The following is an 18,891-nucleotide window of genomic DNA, read 5'->3' as shown; positions in this document are numbered from 1 at the left end:
TATATCTGAAAAATAACTCACAGTCAAGCCATTCCAAGTTGGAACAGCATCATTCTATGATGTCGTTCATCATTTTGGCTAAAATGAAGCAATCTTCTAGTCAAGTCGTTCCAAGCTGAACGATCGTTCAGTCAAGCCATTTCAAACATATTTGAAGACTTAGATGAAAAAGCTAAAATGTACATCTAAAGAAAGAGTGACCAAACCAAACACCCGTTCTTCAAGACCGTTCCACATGAACAACGTTCCATCACATCATTCATTGTCCCAAAATCTTGACACAATTCTACAATCAAAAGAGGAATGCCCGTTCTATAAGAGGAATGTCCACAAGAAGTCAAGACTTTGGACTTAGAAGATTTGAAGTCAAGTCAAGGTTTTGGAAAAGCAAAGAGTTAGACTTGAACGACCTCGACGAACCCCCGTTCCCAGAAAATATCAAGTCATTCCAAGAAGAAACGATACCATTCCAAGAAGTCGTTCAACGTTCTAGAATTTTCTAGACTTCAAGAGATCCAGGTTGGAACGACCATCCCTAAGAAGGAACACTTGTTTGCGATAGGGGGAACAACCATTCCATAACCTAAATTTGAACGAAAAGTGACCATTGGTGTCAAGAGCGACCGTCCGATATTGGAACGATTGTTCCTCTGAGTTCTGCAGTTTTGTAGGAAGCTACAACACTACATTAAATGAAACAAAAACTCTAATTTATTTCAAGGGTTAGTGAAGACATAAATAGAGAGAGTTATTGCAAGAGAAAGAGAGTGAGAATAGTGCAAAGACCAATTATCATTGCAAACCCTAGAGCTCAATTTGAAACATAATTTACTCTCTCGTTTGTATTCCAACTCATATCCTTAGAGAGAAATTCAAAACCCATTGTGTGTATAAGCCTACCTTAGAGGCAAACACTCACAAACATACTTTTCATTCATATTAGAGGTGAAATCATGTTAAACTATTGTATTGGTGAAATCTGATTCTAGTGGAACATCAAAAAGGTTGTCTTGAACAAGTGAATGTAGGAGGCCCTTGATCAAAGCTCTGAACCACTATAGATCTTTGAACATTTCTTTTCTCTTAACTCATTTATTACTATTGCACATTTATTGCTCATATTTATTGATATTAATTATTTATATCGTTTGGGTAGTTGAGAAATTTATTATTCCGCATTAATTTCTATTAACTCCTATTCACCCCCCTCTAGGAGTATTTGTCATATTAGGGTTTTACATTTATGAAATAATTAATATTGTTACTAAAATAAAAGTGACTATCAAATTGTTGCAACAATAATCAACATAGCAACTTCTACAAGAATAATAAGAAGAATAAGACAATTGAGGAGTTTGAAAATATTTCTTATGATGGAGTTGAGGTTAGCAACGATGATCACTTCAATGATAATGATTTTTTGTATGATCATGATAAGCTGCCCCAATTTGATGATGAAATCCTAAAGAATCAATGCCTAAAGAAGAATATTATCTTGAAGTACACATGTATGGCTATGAAAGAAATTATACTCGTTATTTTTCATGAAGACGTGCATGATTGTTATAACAAGATGAAGTTGAAAGCGTTTTTGCTTCGTGCCTTTGTTTTAAATAGCTGGATCAACTGGATGGATGTTGTCTCAAAGATTGGGAAACTTAAATTCCTTTGAGCATATGACTTGGAGATGAAGTTACAAGAATTTGATTAAAGCAAGTTGAAGATGGAGTTATTCGTGACAAAAATTTGATGGCGAATTTCCTCCATCTCTAGGAGAATGGTGCAGGCTATATACTACTAGATTTTATTAGGAAAGTGGATTAATATTATTTCCTTATAATTAGGTTTTCCAATTTTATTTTAAGATTCCTTATTAAATTATATTTTTTGTTTTAGGTATGGATAGTATTGAGGTGTTTTTGTAGCCTTTAAGCATTGTCATTGGTTGACTAAAATATTTGGTTTAAACTCATGGTTGATTTCTTTATTGTTAATTCTTGGTATTCTTTAGAATAAGGGAGACTTAATCATTAGCAGATTTTCAGTATTTGTTGAATCAAAGAAAATCCTAATACCATAATATTCGTTGGATCAACGAAAATCTTGCTTATATTTCTTTAATTTCAGGTTTCTTAGAATCAACCAAGTTAAGGTGTTTTTATCCCTATCCACACTACATCGATTAAGTCCTATTATATTTAAGAGTTAAACAGGTTATAGGTCCACTCAATGGAGAGGACACCACCAATCTACAACTCGAAATGTTAGAGCCATAATAACTGATTTTGCTTCATCCTCATGCACCATTGACAAAGCATGTGTCGCCTCATTCTCTTTGCCACTTCGATAAACCATTTCATCGTCATAACCCACCAATTTATTGAGCCATTTTTGTTGCATTGGGGTTGAAATTCCCTACTCTAACAAGTATTTTAGGTTGAGATGATTAGTGACTATCTTGAAAGACCTTCCTATCATATACGACCTCCACTTCTGTATTGCCATTACTTCATCCAACATCTCTCTCATATGTTAAAAGTCCTATATTTTTTGGAGCTTAAGTCTTGGTTATGTAGGCTATGGGCCTACTTTTGTAACAATATAGCTCTTATCCCAGTTCCGAATGCATCACACTCAATCACAAAGTTTTTCTCGAAGTACGGTATCAGCAACACGTGCAGTGCACATGATACTTTTGAGTTACATAAAAGCTTCTTCAGCGGATTTGGTCTACTTAAAAGTTATTTCTTTAATAAAGAGGTGAGTGGTTGTCTATGGAAAGGTTAGACAACCACTCACCTCTTTCTTTTGTGAACATTCGATAATACCCGGTCAGCCCTAAAAATCCCTTAATAGACTTGAGAGAACATTCGATATTGGCCATTGCAATATGCTTTCAATTTTTTCAACATCTGCGGCTACTCCTGAAATCATATGCCCTAAACACTTTCTCTTTGTCTTGTCAAAAACACATTTTGATATTTTAACAAACAATTGATTTTGGAACAGTTAGTGTTCATTCCAATCACAATTATAGACTAAGATAATATCAAAAGATACCAAAACAAATTTCCTCAAAAATGGCCTAAACAATTCATTTATTAGACTCTATAAATCTGGAAAGAGCATTAGTCAAGCCAAAAAGCATAACAAGAAATTCGTAGTGCCCCTCATAGGTCTTAAATGTTGTCTTGTGGACATCCGAAGCACATACTTTAATTTAGTAATAACTTGAACAAAGATCCAACTTAGAAAAATATTTTGCTCCAAATAATGTTATCTAGTAATTAATCAATGACATGCATAAGAAACTTATCTTTTAAGGTGTGTTTGGTTGGGGGTAATCCCCCATTACTAAGGTAATATTATCTTATATTATTAAATTACCACGTTTGGTTGACAAGTAATATAAGATTTTGGTAATTTTTTAAAACCAATTGTAATTACAATTGGTAATGTAATATAGGAGGTAATCTGATTACCTCCATTTTCTTAGGTATTTTAAGATTACTTAGTAATCTTTATTTTGTTACAATTTTACCGCTTATTAATAAAATTTTAGGACAATAATGCCCTTGTTTTAAAAACAATTTACAAAAATATTAATGGACTATTTTATCCTTATATATAACATTTTTAGGACATAAATACCTCTGAGCTTTAAAAAAATTACTCAAGGGTGGTGGTCGGATCTTACCACCACTGCCGGTCGACGGTGTCGGAACAGCGCATGACCGACTGGATATGGCCGATCGTGCACCAATATGTAGTTTTTTGCCAGATCTCTGGCCATAAACAACCAGATTGTCGTAGATCTGGCCGAAAATGGCCAGCTCTATTCTGGCCGTTTCCAGCCAAATGTACAACTTCTGGTATTTGATTGAGGTAAGGCCATGCAATTTCTTATTTATTATTTTTTTTTTTTTTTTTTTTGGGTCAATCGTTGAATTGAATAAAATCAACTGAAATGGGAATCCTTCTAGATGGGATATTTCTTTTCTTTTCTTTTTAATTTTTAATCACATTCCCTAAATTTTGTGCGATACTAAATACTATAAGAATTTTTTTCAAATTATGACTCTAAATATTTGATATTGGAATTTATTTGTTGGATTTTTTGCTATATAAGAAGCGTTTTTTTAGTTAAAAAGTTTTTTAATGAAAAAAAAAAAATGAATACTACTGGACTAAGGAACCACCTATAATTTTTGACTTTTTCTCTATATTTGTGAATACAACTTATTGTTGTATCCAAAAAAAATATTTTGATTACAATCATTAGTAGAAATACTCAACTAAATATGTTGATACAGTCGAATAATTAACCGTTTCACACTTAGTGAACTAGATCCTTTGTTAATAGCCAATGGCCATAATATTGGCCGTTAACAATGGCCAGTTCTGGCCGTAGATCTGACCATTTTCGGCTAAATCCATGGATCTAGCCAGAAATGACTAGATCAGCACACAGCCGACCAAATCTGTCTGGTCGTGCACCATTACGACCACTGTTGCCACTGTTGCCGGCGATGGCAGGCAACCGATAGTGACTTGGGATGGGTGGGGGTGATATGGTTAGAAATTAAGCTTGTATGTGGCTGGGATGTTTTAGCAATATCTCAAACATTGGGGATTTAAATAATTATTCAAAAAATAATATTATATTAATATTTAAAAAGGAGAGTAATTTAGTAAATTATTTAATATGCCCACCAATTTATTCCAACCAACCAAACACATTTCCCTAAACATTCTCAGTAATCTTTATGGTAATCTATCTTTTCATTAATATAACATTCCCTGAACCAAACACACCTTTATAATAATTTTTTTAGAAAGCTTTGTAGTCAGTACACACTATAACATTATAGACATATAGCTACGAAAATTAGCTACAAAAAGGAAAACTGTAACCAATACATATTTACAACTACAAAAGTCAATATTTATAGCGAATTGAAATTATTTTAGTGATAAGATTTCCTCCCTCGAAGCTAATATTCATCTCTTGCTTTAACTTATTAAAATCGTGGCAATAACTAGTCATTTAGCTACAATGTATTAGCTATGGTACAATGTTGTAGCTAATTAATGTATTTAGCTATAAACATTTAATTTACATGGCATATAGTATTATTATTAGCTACGAGTCTAACTATATAGCTATTATTTGTGAATTAACTATAAAATATTGAAATTTATAGCTAATTAAGGTAATTAGCTATACAAATTTTATTTTGGTGGTAGTAACAATATTATAGTATCATTACTACCTACTAGTTTAAATATATAGCTAATATGTGTGTATTAGCTATAAATTATTTGAATTTGTAGTAAAATAAAGAATGTGAAAATTAATTTGCTACAATCCTTATAGTATGCAATTATAGATATTCTATATCCCATGAGTAATTATATTTTTATTACTTGTAAATTAAATAGTTATAGTCAAATATAGTGTTAATCACACAGTTAAGGTCAATAATAAATTATAACCGTCAACCAATAGCTAATTTAAAAAAAAAATTCCCAACTTATTAAGCTTGGTTTCAATACAATTTAAATATGCCGAGCAAAATATTAGACTCTCTTCCACAATGTACCCTTCTGCAGTAGAATCTTCTAATAGACTTTTCTTACGAATATAACGCTTCAATTTTCCTAAGAACATGTACAAATGTTTCTTCAACTAATTAATAACTTATTATAATCACACATTAATTAAAAAAAAAAAAGTAGATATATGAAATAATGAAATCAAAATATTTCTATCCGTTTGGCAATCCATTTGAGTGTCTGATGCTCAGCTTACTTCATGTACTCATTTGCTATACGTTCCACGTAAGTAATCAATAAGTTGGAAATCAATTTGCAAGCTCATTCTATGAACAAGAAATAAAGAATTCATTACAGAGCATAGCAATGGTAGGATTTAAGTAGCTCTCCTTATGATTTAATAAATTGTTTAATAAATTATTCTCAAGGTATTAATTGCAATTGATTCAAACTACTCGTGATTTAATTCACAATATCTTTTCGTATTGTTTATAATAAGAATATAAGTTTGCTTATAAAAATTTAACTTAGTGAATCACATGAGACTATGGTTAGCTTGTGTAACAACTCCACTATGTAAAGATTATTCATCTTATTCATCATTTATAATTCAAATTATTTATCTTAAATATGTAGAATTTAATTTTCTTTATCATAATTTATGTAATTTATCTTTTAAATGTGAATAATTTAATAAATAATTTATATATATTACTAATTATAAGATTAATTTAATAAGATAATTTGTTTAACGTTTGTTATGGTGAACCTTATTATTATTTAATTAGGTTAAGTCTATTGTTGCTGTTTCAATTAAAAATTATATTTATACTTCAAATAGGATAAAAACCTTTAATTTTCATATTGCGCCTTTTTCATTCGGTAATATTTTTTTTTTTTTTTTTGAAGTGTTTAATAAAAAACAAGGAGCAACAACTAAAACCTTTTGAAGAATTCCCAGGCAAGATTCAGTCTTCAAAGGTCCCTTTTTCTATTTCCTTTCAATTAGGTTTTAATCCTTTGATCCAAATTACCATAAATGAGGTTTTATTCCATCGAGCTTCTTGACACCCAAATTTGTAATTCAAATTACAAATGCAGCACTTAAAATCGAATTAAATTTCTCTTTGTCGTCATAAACCTCACGGCCATTTTTCGTTAAAGCCTACACAAGTAGCTGCTTCCGCACCTTAGTTTCATATTCAAATTCTCACCCATTTCCATTTAAAGACAAGAAACTCAGATAGAACCAATTTCGTCGATTGTATAGGTATGCATTTCTTTCCAAATCTAAAAATTTCTTTTTTTCTCTCTCTCTTTAGTTGTTTCTTAGTTACGAATTCTTCGTGGGTTTATGTTGACTTTGCTAGATATTTGGAAATTGGAAGTTAGGTGATAAGTTGTGTTAATTTTTGGAAGTTTGCAGAGAACTTATTATGTGTTTGATGAAATGCCTCTGAGAGAAGAGTTTTGATGGTTATGATTTAGAAGTTATTAGTTTGAATCTTTAATACATTTTTTGGGTGCTTATTTATCTTTTTAGCGTTAGAACGAACTAAAGAGAATGAAATTCCTTCGATAATTGAACCAGCAGATTATCGGATTTCGATAACTTTTAACAAGTCAAAGTTAATAATGTACTCTTTTTTTTTTTTTTTTTTTTTTTTTTTTTTGGCTGTGGAAATATATAGTTTTGGATAGAAAAGTAGGGGGCTTTAGAACTGATTGAATGATATATTGACTGAAGGAGTATTGAATTTCTTAGTGCTAGAACAAATTAGAGAGAGTTATTTTATATTTCTATGATTATTGTGTTTTCAAGCAGTTTCTGATTCTTTGGTTATAATTCATGCTCTCAGTGATTTGAGTAATTTTGTGATGAACAATTTGGTTCTTGAATTATATTAAAAGAATATAGAATTTTGTGTGATTACTATTTTTCAAGAACACTATATCCTATTGATTATAGAAAAATCTTTGAATTTTTTGTAGAAGTGGGTTTTGTATAGGAGGGTTGCCCATAATAATTAACTCTTTCTTTGGTTTAAGGGAAAATTAAGAGAAAATAAAAATAAATGAATGGTGAAGTTTTATGTCTTGTGCAATTTTTCTTGTATAGAGAACAGGTTTTTAGAATGGATGAAATATGTTGCATGATTTACTAAGCTGAATATTTTCCAAATAAAAGGAGCTATGTGTTTTTTGGTAGAAATTTTAGGTGAAATCATTACTGATAGACTAAATGTTCAAGAGTATCCGCTGTATAATTTTGTAAGATAATTGCTTTAGAGTTTTTCAGCGAAAGACTGCTTGTGTATATGTTGTTCTTTTATTCTCTTTCTTATTTGCAATTCTTTAAATGTAGTTGGTAGACAAAGATCCAAGCAGGGCAATTTCAATGTTCTGGGTTGCTATAAATGCTGGGGACCAAGTTGATAGTGCTCTGAAAGACATGGCAGTTGTGATGAAACAGTTCGATTAGATGAGGCAATTGAGGTGATCAAATCTTTTCGTCATCTCTACCTTTATGATTCTCAGGAGTCTCTTGACAATGTTCTTACCAAACTTTACAAAGTAAACTATCATTCTTTTCCCCTAATTTCGTTACATTTTACTAGTGCTTTTCTTTCGTTTTCTGATTTAAGTAGTTTTTACTGGAAGTATAAGACTACTAGTGGAGGTTGGGTAAATCTGAGTGCTTTTGAATTGAGGCATATGTGTGTCATGTTTGATAAGATTTTTTCCTTCCTTAATCTTCCATTTACATCAATTATTATTTGTAATTTATCAGAAAAGTATAATTCAGATTTAGGAGGAGGTTTAGGGATCTTCATAACACTTACCACTTTTTATCTGCTCCAAAGAGGATCTCGGTGAGACAGAAAAAAGTTAATTGATTTGTTCTTGTAACCTTTTACATCTAACCAAGATTGTTTGAATCCATAAGCAAGTATTTATCATTCAATATGAGATTAGAATGAAAGTAGATGAAGAACTACTGAATGGTTTCTTAAAGCATATGTGAGTAATAATTTGATGTCTTACTACACTTCAAAGGATCCATGCTTTATATGAAGAAACTAAACTAGGCTTGAAGTAATGTAGTATCTCACTGTAGGTTTGGATTTTAGGAAATTGTAAAGACAAGGCATTAGTTTCTTTTTCCTAACTGTGAGCAATGTGACTATTTAATGAGTATTGAAAATTTAATTGGAATAGTGGAAAGATTAAGTTTGGAAATGCACACGAAGCTTTATGGGGTATTGTGGAACTAAGAAGCATGAATTTACTTCTTGTGACATGCAGCTGAACCAAGCAGTATCAATGAGGCTTGAAGTAATCAAGAAGGAATAGCTTTTGGATATGACGAAGTGTGTTTGAAACGCGTGTCATCTGGACCAGCAGCAACTTCACAGTTTTCTCCACTTTCTGTGTTCGACAATAATTGGAGGAAACATATGTATCTTGAAAACCAAAGTGGAAGGTCTGGTTTTGCCAATACGATGAAGGAACATTGGGCTAGTTCATGATGATATGTATCTTTGCTGGTTTTGCTGGTATGAAACAAGTACAAATAACTAGGAAGGAAGCAAATGAAAGGGTGGAAGAGGCAAAGAGGGAAGCGAATGAGAAATTAGATGAATTAAAAAGGCAAATGGAGGAGATGAATAGACGATGGGAAGAGAAGTTCATCATGATGCTTACAACTCAAGGTCAACAATCTTCAACAAATAACCAAATCTCTTTTGATGAAATTGTAAGTTATTTTGAAAATTTCAGATATACTATGAAAACCATTTTTTTTTTTTTTACATTAATAATAAAGTGATATGCAATGATTACATTAGTCTATATGATTAATCTTTTTTTTTTTTTTTTTCAAATTTGATATTGCAAGTTGGTGGAAATTCTTAAATGGTTAGGAAAGATTGCTATGACATTGAAGATTCATATTTTAAAAAAAAAATTAGTTGATAACATTTTAAATTATTAGGATGAAGGATTTTATGAGTAGACAATTATTTGGTTGAAAATGACTTTATTAATGTTTTATTTTTTATATTAGAATTTTTCTTAAGACGTCATATTATCTATTAATATAAATATATTGCTATAAATTTGTAATTATTATTAAATTTGTTAATTATAGCAATATTTGTTACAATTAATTTTAATTGAAGCAATAAATTATAAATTTTTGATATAAATTTAATTACAAATTAAAAATATTTATTGCAAGTAATTTCAATATTTAGTTATTAACATATTATGTTCATACTATTATCTTTTCATATATAGATATGACTTATATATGTTTGTAGCAAATAATTTATTATTTAGCTACCAATTTACTATATATGTGGCAAATAATTTTTTTGTTTAGTTACGAATTTAGTGGTCACGTAGCTAAAATGTCAATATATTTGCAATGAATATTATTTTTGTAGCAAGAATTTTCAAGTTTTAGTTATAAATTTATATTTATGTAGCTAAAATGCAAATATAGGTATACAATCTATTCGCCATAGCTATAAAGGCAAAACTTTTGCTACAAACTTATTATTGTTATGGCAAAAACAATTAAGTTTTTAGTTATATATTAATCTCATTTATAACAAAAAATATAAACTGTTAGCAATGTAAGCAAAAAGTTACCTGGCTAACTTTTAGCTACGCACTTTTAGCTACGATAAGCTATAAAACATTGCATTTGTAGCTAAACCACTTGGCTACACAAATTCATACTTTTAGCTACTGTTAGGATTAATTTCTCATATGTTGTTAAGTCACAAGTTTATGGAAGTTTGGCTTAAGGGAGGATGTTAGGATTAGTTTCCTAGATTGACTACTATGTTTCTAGTGACTAGCAAGTGACCTTAGCCTTGCTAATAAGAAGCTTAGACTCACGTGTATTGTGCTCTTGCTATATAAATAGGACTTGTAACTAACTTCAATAATAATATAGTTAGATATCAGTAATTTTTCTCTTTTCTGATCTTTCTCTTATCTCTCTCAAATCCTAATTGTCACTTGGTATCAGAGCCATCGACCAACATCAACAATGGCTGATTTTTCATCAAATTCTTCTCCATCTCACAAATCCGATATAGACTCAATTCATTCAAGACAGAAACATAATTCTAACTTTAGTAATCTCACTTGCTCGAGTACAATATCCTCAACCACGCTTCCTGTGATATCTCCCAAGCTCACTAGAGATAATCACAGATTTTGGAAATAGCAAATAATGTTCGCTGTCAAAGCTCACGAGCTTGAGGATCATCTCATTGGATTGATTCCTTGCCTAACGCCATTTGTTCGAATTCAACCAGACGGGTCAAGCTCGAAAGTTATCAAAAAACCTAATCCTGAATACAACCTTTGGAAGAAGACAGACAAGCTTCTAGTCAGATGGTTGTTGTCATCCATTTCAAAATCAATTTTTTCGGTAATCTCTAAATGTCAATTTTCAACTGAGATTTGGCTCACTCTAGATAAAGAATTTCTCACTGAGTCACGAGCTAAGACACTACATATTAAAAGTTTACTACAAAATACAAAGAAAAATGATCTAAGCATGCATGATTACTTTCTTAAAATGAAAGGACTTGCTTAAAGTCTGTCTTCAAGTGGAGTTATTATTTCCGATGAAGAACTATTGAATTACATCTTAGATGGACTTGACTCTAATTATGATGTAGTTGTGGTGAACATTACTACTAGATTAAAGTCTAGACTAGATCTTATTTCAGTTCAGGAAGCTCAAATAATTCTGCAAAAACTGGAACTCAGGTTAGAAAAGGCTAATGCTATACTGAATTTAGCTATACAGTCTGAATTTCATGGGGTCTCTACCAATGTTGCAAATATGAGTATTGACAGTAGCAGAAATAAGTCACAATCGGATGCAAATGGCCCATTTCTTACTAATGTACCCCAGTCTCCATCACATACAACCCCAACACCTTTACAACAGCCACATAATCTTATGCCACCCTACTATACTACAAGTCAAAATTACCCTGTGTACCTAACTCATCTTCCTCCTGATTAGTTTTATTCTTATCAACCTGGAAGTTTTACTGGAGGAAGAGGTCGAGGCGAGTGGGTGGTAGGAACAAATTTGTTTGCCAAGTATGTGGGAAGACAAGACACTTAGCTCTGAATTGCTATCACATATTTGATGTCCATTTTACTGGTAACAATGCATTGGTCATGATTAATGTTAGTAATGTGTCTGCTCCTAACTTTGTAAGACCTCCTGAGCTTGCAAGACCTTCTGACTTCACTCACGGAGGATCATTTTACTACTCACATTTAGGATTATCATAAGGGCCTAACTTTGGACCTTCTATGCATTACTCTGGAGCTGGTATGAGTTCAAGACCACAGTACAATCTTCAAAGGATTACTCCCCACAGATTACTTCTCATTTTGGATCACCAACTATACAACTTGGAAATCAACTTTCTTCTACACTCACAAACATACATAATTAGGCATTCATGGCTCGATCTCAATCACAACATCAGAATCACACCCCTACAGCAATCAACTATGTTGCTATACCTTCATTTGTTCAGGATGCCGCATGGTACATGGATTCTGGAGCAACAGACCATGTAACCTCTGATTTCTCATAATTAACAGCAAGCACAAGCTACACTGGAAGTGAGCAGCTCCAAATGGGTAATGGTGAGTTGCTATCAATCTCTCATATTGGTTCCTCTATTTTGTCTTGTTCTGGTAGAATTTTGCATCTTAGGAATGTTCTTTATGTTCCTAAAATTACAAAGAACTTACTCAGCATATCTAAATTTACTAGAGATAATGAAGTGTTTGTTGAATTTTACACTGGTTACTATGTGGTTAAGGACAAGTCTTCCAAAGCAATTCTTCTTCAAGGAATGCTTAAGGATGGCCTATATCGACTTCAGATTCCAATCTCTGCTTCTTTCCTTTCTACTGGAGCCTTGGCAACTTTAGTTAATCTTCAGCCTTATGACAATAATCCAGCCTCATCTTTTAGCACTATGCCTAAATATCCCAATGTCAGCACTTGTATTTTACCTTTATCATCTACTAGTATCTCTAAGTGTCTATAAGGTTGTGCCTTGTCTGCTAGCCAACCATTTTTACATTGTAATAAGTCTTCTGTTACAGACAATAACTGTGAAAATGTATCTTCCTTTTGTGTTGCATCTGATATAAATAAAAGACATGGTATTCAATCATTTCCTACTTAAAGAACTGATGTTATGCTGTGGCATAAAAGATTAGGACATCCAAATCGTTCTGTTTTAACCAAAATCCTAACATACCTCACTCATCCAAAGCTGATTACACCTTCTGTCAATCATGTCAGTTTGGTAAATTGCACAGGCAAAATATCCTAGGTCCTCTTCTCATTTAGCTAAACCTCTTGATCTCGTTTACTCTGATCTCTGGGGACCATCACCTGTCTCTTCACCCGAGAGCTTTAGATATTACATCCAGTTCTTGGATGATCACAGCCAGTTTACTTAGATTTTTCCCTTGAAAAATAAGTCTGAAACTTACTCTATTTTCGCCCAGTTTCACAAACTAGTAGAAAGGCAGTTTAGTTCAACTTTGAAATATGTTCAAACCGATTAGGGAGGAGAATTTAGAAGTCTAGTTCCCTACTTTGCTTAGCATGGAATTTCCTTTAGGCATCCATGTTCACACACTCACCAACAAAATTGTAGAGTGGAGAGGAAACATAGACAAATTGTTGAGGAAGGTCTAACCTTGTTAGCTCAAGCTCACATGCCTTTTAAATTCTGGTGGCATGCCTTCCAAACTGCAGTGTATTTAACAAACAGACTTCCTTCTCCTGTGCTCTCTAACCTCTCTCATTTCCAAAAAAAATTCAACTATCCACCAAACTATTCTATCATAAAGGTTTTTGGTTGTGCCATTTACCCATTTCTTAGACCTTATAACCCCCATAAATTTGATTTTCATACTACCAAATGTACTTTTATTGGTTACAGTTTGCAACACAAAGGATACAAATGTCTTGCACCTAATGGTCGAATTTATATATGTCAAAGTGTCAAATTTGATGAGATGGACTTCCCTTTCCAAGCTCACAAATTTTCCAGTTCTACAACCTCCTTTTACAGAGCCTGCATCTATTCATTCAGAGCCTACATCTATTCCTATTTCTACTTCCACCTGGCATGTTCCTAACTCTGTGCCAACTTATTCCTCATATAACCTATCCTCTTATGTATCTCCTACATCTTCTAATAACTCTATAAGTCATTCTCAACCAAGTCATACTTTAGAACCAGTGTCTGAACAACCTATCTATACTTCATTGGCCGAAAAGTCATCAGCCTCTTCCGCTTGTCCTCCTACACCTAATCAGGTATTCAACATGCATGATTTAACTCCAGTACATGAATCTCCTATGTCTATTACTTCTCCCATAACCATTGCTTCTGATGCATCTTTTGACACTATACCATTAATTGTTGATTTGTCTTTTCCTAAATCCAACATTCCTATCCAAAACACTCATCCAATGATAACTCGATCCAAAGCCAAAGCTCACAATACTGCACTTCTCTCTACATCCCATCTTGATACCAAAGAACCAAGCACTGTTTCAGAAGCTCTTTCTCACCCCTCTTGGACAGCTGCTATGCAATCAGAGTTTAATGCACTCTTAGCTAATCACACCTGGGAACTAGTTCCACTTACTCCAAACATGCATCCAGTCGACTGTAAATGGGTGTTTAAAGTAAAACATAATGTTGATGGTTCTATCCAAAGGTTCAAACCAAAATTAGTTGCAAAAGGGTTTCAACAAACCCCTGCAATTGACTACTTGGAAACTTTTAGTCCAGTTGTGAAATCACCAACTGTTAGAGTTATTCTCAATCTAGCCGTGAGCCGTGAGCCATGAATGGGGCATTCAGCAGGTTGATATTAATAATGCATTTTTGAATGGTGAATTAGCTGAAAATGTGTATATGGTACAGCCATAAGGGTTTGTGGATTCTGCCAATCCTCATCATGTGTGCAAATTAAAAAAGGCACTCTATGGGCTAAAGCAAGCACCAAGAGCTTGGTTTGACTAGCTTAAAACAACATTTCTAGATTGGGGTTTTGTACATTCAGTGGCTGACCCAAGTTTGTTTATCTATCAGCATCAAGAGCAGATCATGTATGTTTTAGTCTATGTGGATGACATACTCTTGTCAGGAAATACTCCTCAATTGATTCAAGAAACTGTACAAAAACTCAACAGTCAATTTGCCTTGAAGATTCTTGGGTCTTTGAAGTATTTTCTAGGCTTTGAAGTCACATGAAATGCATCTGGCATATACATGAATCAAGTATGCAAAGGACATTCTAATCAAAACCAAAATGATTGATTGCAAACCATGTTCTACATCGATGGCAGTTGGCACTAAATTGACACCAAATGACAGTGAACTGTTTGATAATCCTGCACTTTACAGGAGTACCATTGGAGCATTGCAATACCTTGTACTGTCCAGACCAGACATTGCTTATTCTGTCAATAAATTGAGTCTATTTTTAAAGGCTCAAACACAACTACATTGGCAGGCTTGATTATGGAGTTCATTTCACTAAAAGTCATCGGTTTCATATGGAATGTTTCACTGATGCTGACTGGGCCAACAACCTTCATGACAGATGATCTACAAGCGACCGTTATGTGTTCCTTGTCTCCAACTTAATTTAATGGCACTCTAGGAAATAAAAAGTTTTTGCTTTATCATCTACTGAAGCAGAGTATAGAGCCCTTGCACAAGGTTCGACTGAGCTTGCCTGGTTTTGTAACCTATTCTTTGAAATAGGATTACAACTTACTGATATTCCTGTCATTTGGTGTGACAACCAAAGTGCTGGATCCTTGGCCTCTAATCTTATCTTTCATGGCAGGACAAAATATATTGAGTTTGATGCTCATTATGTGAGAAATCAGGTCATTGAAAACAAACTGAAAGTTCAGTATGTTCCTACTGAATTTCAGAAAGCAGATGTCCTTACTAAACCGTTGCCAGCTTCAAAGTTTGCAACAAGCTCAATGTAAGAGCTCCTCAATCAGTGTAACAAGCTACAGAGTTTCTAATTCTTTTAAGGTGTTGAAGTTGTTTCAAATATATTGTTTGTTGTTCAAACACTGATAGTTAGATGATATTTGTTAAATTCTCTCCTTCCTTTAATGACGGAACTGCTCTTTGAATGTTCTTATATGGTTTACTAAGGAAGCTTCGTTTGACGGAGGATGTTAGGATTAGTTGTTAAGTCACAAGTTTATGGAAGCTTGGCTTAAGGGAGGATGTTAGGATTAGTTTCCCAGATTGACTACTATGTTTTTAGTGACTAGCAAGTGACCTTAACCTTGCTAATGAGCTGCTTAGACTCGTGTGTATTGTGCTCCTGCTATATAAACATGACTTGTAACTAACTTCAATAATAATATAGTTAGATCTCAGTAATTTTTCTCTTTTCTGATCTTTCTCTTATCTCTCTCAAATCCTAATTGTCACTGCTACAATGAACACCATGGCTAGAAATGCATAATGTTGTAGTGAAACATCCTCGTGCATTTCCTTTGTCACTTCCTCAATCCAAATTTTCTGCACATAAGGGATCTATATGGTTGGATTTTAGGTGGAGTCATTCTAGCTTCTAATGGAGTTCTATAGTCATGAGCATTTTAGGGGTTGTTTGGTTGGGGGTTATCCTCCATTACTAAGGTAATGTCAGCTTATATTACTTATATTACCACGTTTTGTTGTTAAGTAATATAAGATTTTAGATATATTCCAAAACTAATAGTAATTACTATTGGTTATATAGGTGGTAATCTGAATACCTCCATTTTCTTAGGTTTAGGGTTTAGGGTTTAGGGTTTAGGGTTAAAATTACTTGGTAACCTTAATTTTGTTACAATTTCACCCTTAACTATTAAATTTTTTGAACAATATTGCCCATATTTTGAAATTAATTTACATGAACTTGCCATTAAAATTTTACCCCTAACTAATTTAGTTTTTGGACAATAATACCCTTATATTTAAAACAAATTGTAGGCCACCCAAGACCACCGCTGCCTACTAGCCACCACCGTCGGCTGTTGGCCAACCATTGTCCAGCCAGATCAATGGCTGAAAACGACCATATCTATTCTAATTGGAATAGAAACGGAATAGATCTAGTCATTAACGCCTAGATTTTCGGTGCATGACGCCAAAATATATCTGGCAATTAATGGCCAAATCAATGGCACACAATGGCCACAGATATTGTCGTTAACACATACTAATCTGAAATGGCCAGAATAGTTCTAACCATTTCCAGCCAGATCCACAACCATCTGGCCGTTTTCGGCCATTGATCTTGCCGAAAATGACTAGATCGATGCACAACCGGTTAGATCTAGTTGGTCATCCACCGTTATGGAGACTGCCGGCAGTGGTCAGCAATGGTGGCCAACGGCTAGCAGTAGCTTGGGGTGAGTGGAGGTGATTTTGTTACAAATTAAACTTTTATATGACTATGTTTTAGCAAAATTTCAAATGTAAGGGGTTAAATAAAATAATTCAAGAAATAATAATAAAAATAGTATTGTATTAATATTTAAAAAGGAGGGCTATTTAGTAATCTATAAACATGCCCACCAATTTATCCTTCTAACCAAATATATCAATATAACATACCCACCAATTTATTACAACCTAACCAAACACATTTTCCTAAACATTCCCAGTAGAGGTGGGCAGGGCAAGGTCCAATCCCAAATTGGCTAGGATCGGTCATAGGGCCATGAATATATATATAGGGGCGGACCCACATGGGGTCAAGTGACCAATTTGATTTTTTTTTTTTTAATTTGTTAAATTTTTCCCCATAAAAAAACTAAATTACAAAATTACAGTAAATTAAATTAATTAAAATTTTTTACTTTCTCTAATAATATCATTCCCTTTTTTTCCCAATCCCAACTTTTTCTCTTGCCCAGCGTGCCCCACTCCATCTCTTCAATCCCTATTTTTCTCTAATAATATATTGAAATTAATGCAATCATTTAATTTTATGTTTAGTCTATTTATGATGAAAGATTTACTTAGCTTTACAAATGAATTTTCTTAAGCACTACAAAAAAAAGATCAAGATATTGTAAATGTTGTGAATTTGGTTAAAGCGTGTAAGCTAGTTGTACAATTGATTAGTGATAGTGGATGAGAGAATTTACTTAGCAAAGTTTGTTCTTTTTGTACCAAACATGACATTGATATTCCAAATAAAGATGACAAATTTTTTATTCAAGGGCAATCACAACGGAAGACTAAAAGTATCACAAACGTGCATAATTATTGTATTGAAGTATTTTATAGTGTCTTAGATATGCAACTTCAAGAGTTGAATAATTGTTTCAATGAGGTAAACACTGAATTACTTATTTGTTTGGCATGCTTATGTCCAAATGAAAATTTTATTGCTTTTGATAAGCAAAAATTGATGCGTCTTACTGAACTTTATCCAAAATATTTTTCTAACGTAGAACTCATAACACTTGATTCTCAATTTGATATTTACATTTTGGATGTATGTTCTAATGTCAAATTTATGGAATTGAATGGGATTGGAGATCTTGCAAGAGCGATGGTTGAAACTACAAAGAATAGAGTGTTTCCATTAGTTTATCTGTTGATAAAATTAGCATTGATTTTACCGGTTGCCACTACTAGTATAGAGAGAGCATTTTCAGCAATGAATTTTGAAGAATCGTTTGTGAAATGGAATGAGTGATTAATAATTGAATGTTTAGTTGTGTATATAGAGAATGATGTATTTAATAGTATTGATAATGAAGTCATTATTCAATATTTTCAAAAAATGAAATCTTATAGAGGACAATTATAAATATATTAGTTAATGAGAATTTTGTTAATACAAATATTTGCATTTATTTTTATTTATATTTATGTTAATTGTTACCTTAACCTTTCACCTCGTAAGTTTCATTCTTGGGTCAGGCCCCGTGTCTATATATATATATATATATATTACTGCTGGAAATTAATATATCTCAAAAGCAGGTAATTTAAAAGAAAGATGGGTTAAATAAATTTCAATCTCACCATCAGGTTCATCTATTTCGTAATTTATAACGTTTCTTGATATCAGATAAAGTCAATTACTCATGTAATCTCGCTACCTCACAACAAAAGGAGTACATCCTGAACTCCATCCACTTCATTGAATAAAAAACTAACACAGTAAAACGAAATTTCAGATCTAGCTAGTGACAACAAACCAACTTAA

The 18,891-nt window shown here is 32.8% G+C and overlaps 1 long non-coding RNA gene across 1 annotated transcript; it reads left to right on the top strand.

Annotated features, from left to right (window-relative positions):
- The first annotated feature begins 6,523 nt into the window (after positions 1 to 6,523).
- On the top strand, positions 6,524 to 9,279 carry LOC116114545. Its single transcript, XR_004125569.1, has 3 exons — positions 6,524 to 6,826; positions 7,922 to 8,130; positions 8,863 to 9,279. It is a non-coding gene; the product is annotated as an uncharacterized LOC116114545 (long non-coding RNA).
- Positions 9,280 to 18,891: the final 9,612 nt, after the last annotated feature.

This window comes from Pistacia vera, unplaced genomic scaffold (genome assembly GCF_008641045.1).
Source record: "Pistacia vera cultivar Batoury unplaced genomic scaffold, PisVer_v2 Contig713, whole genome shotgun sequence".
NCBI lineage: Eukaryota > Viridiplantae > Streptophyta > Magnoliopsida > Sapindales > Anacardiaceae > Pistacia > Pistacia vera.
This window is presented reverse-complemented; position numbering and strand designations above follow the sequence as displayed.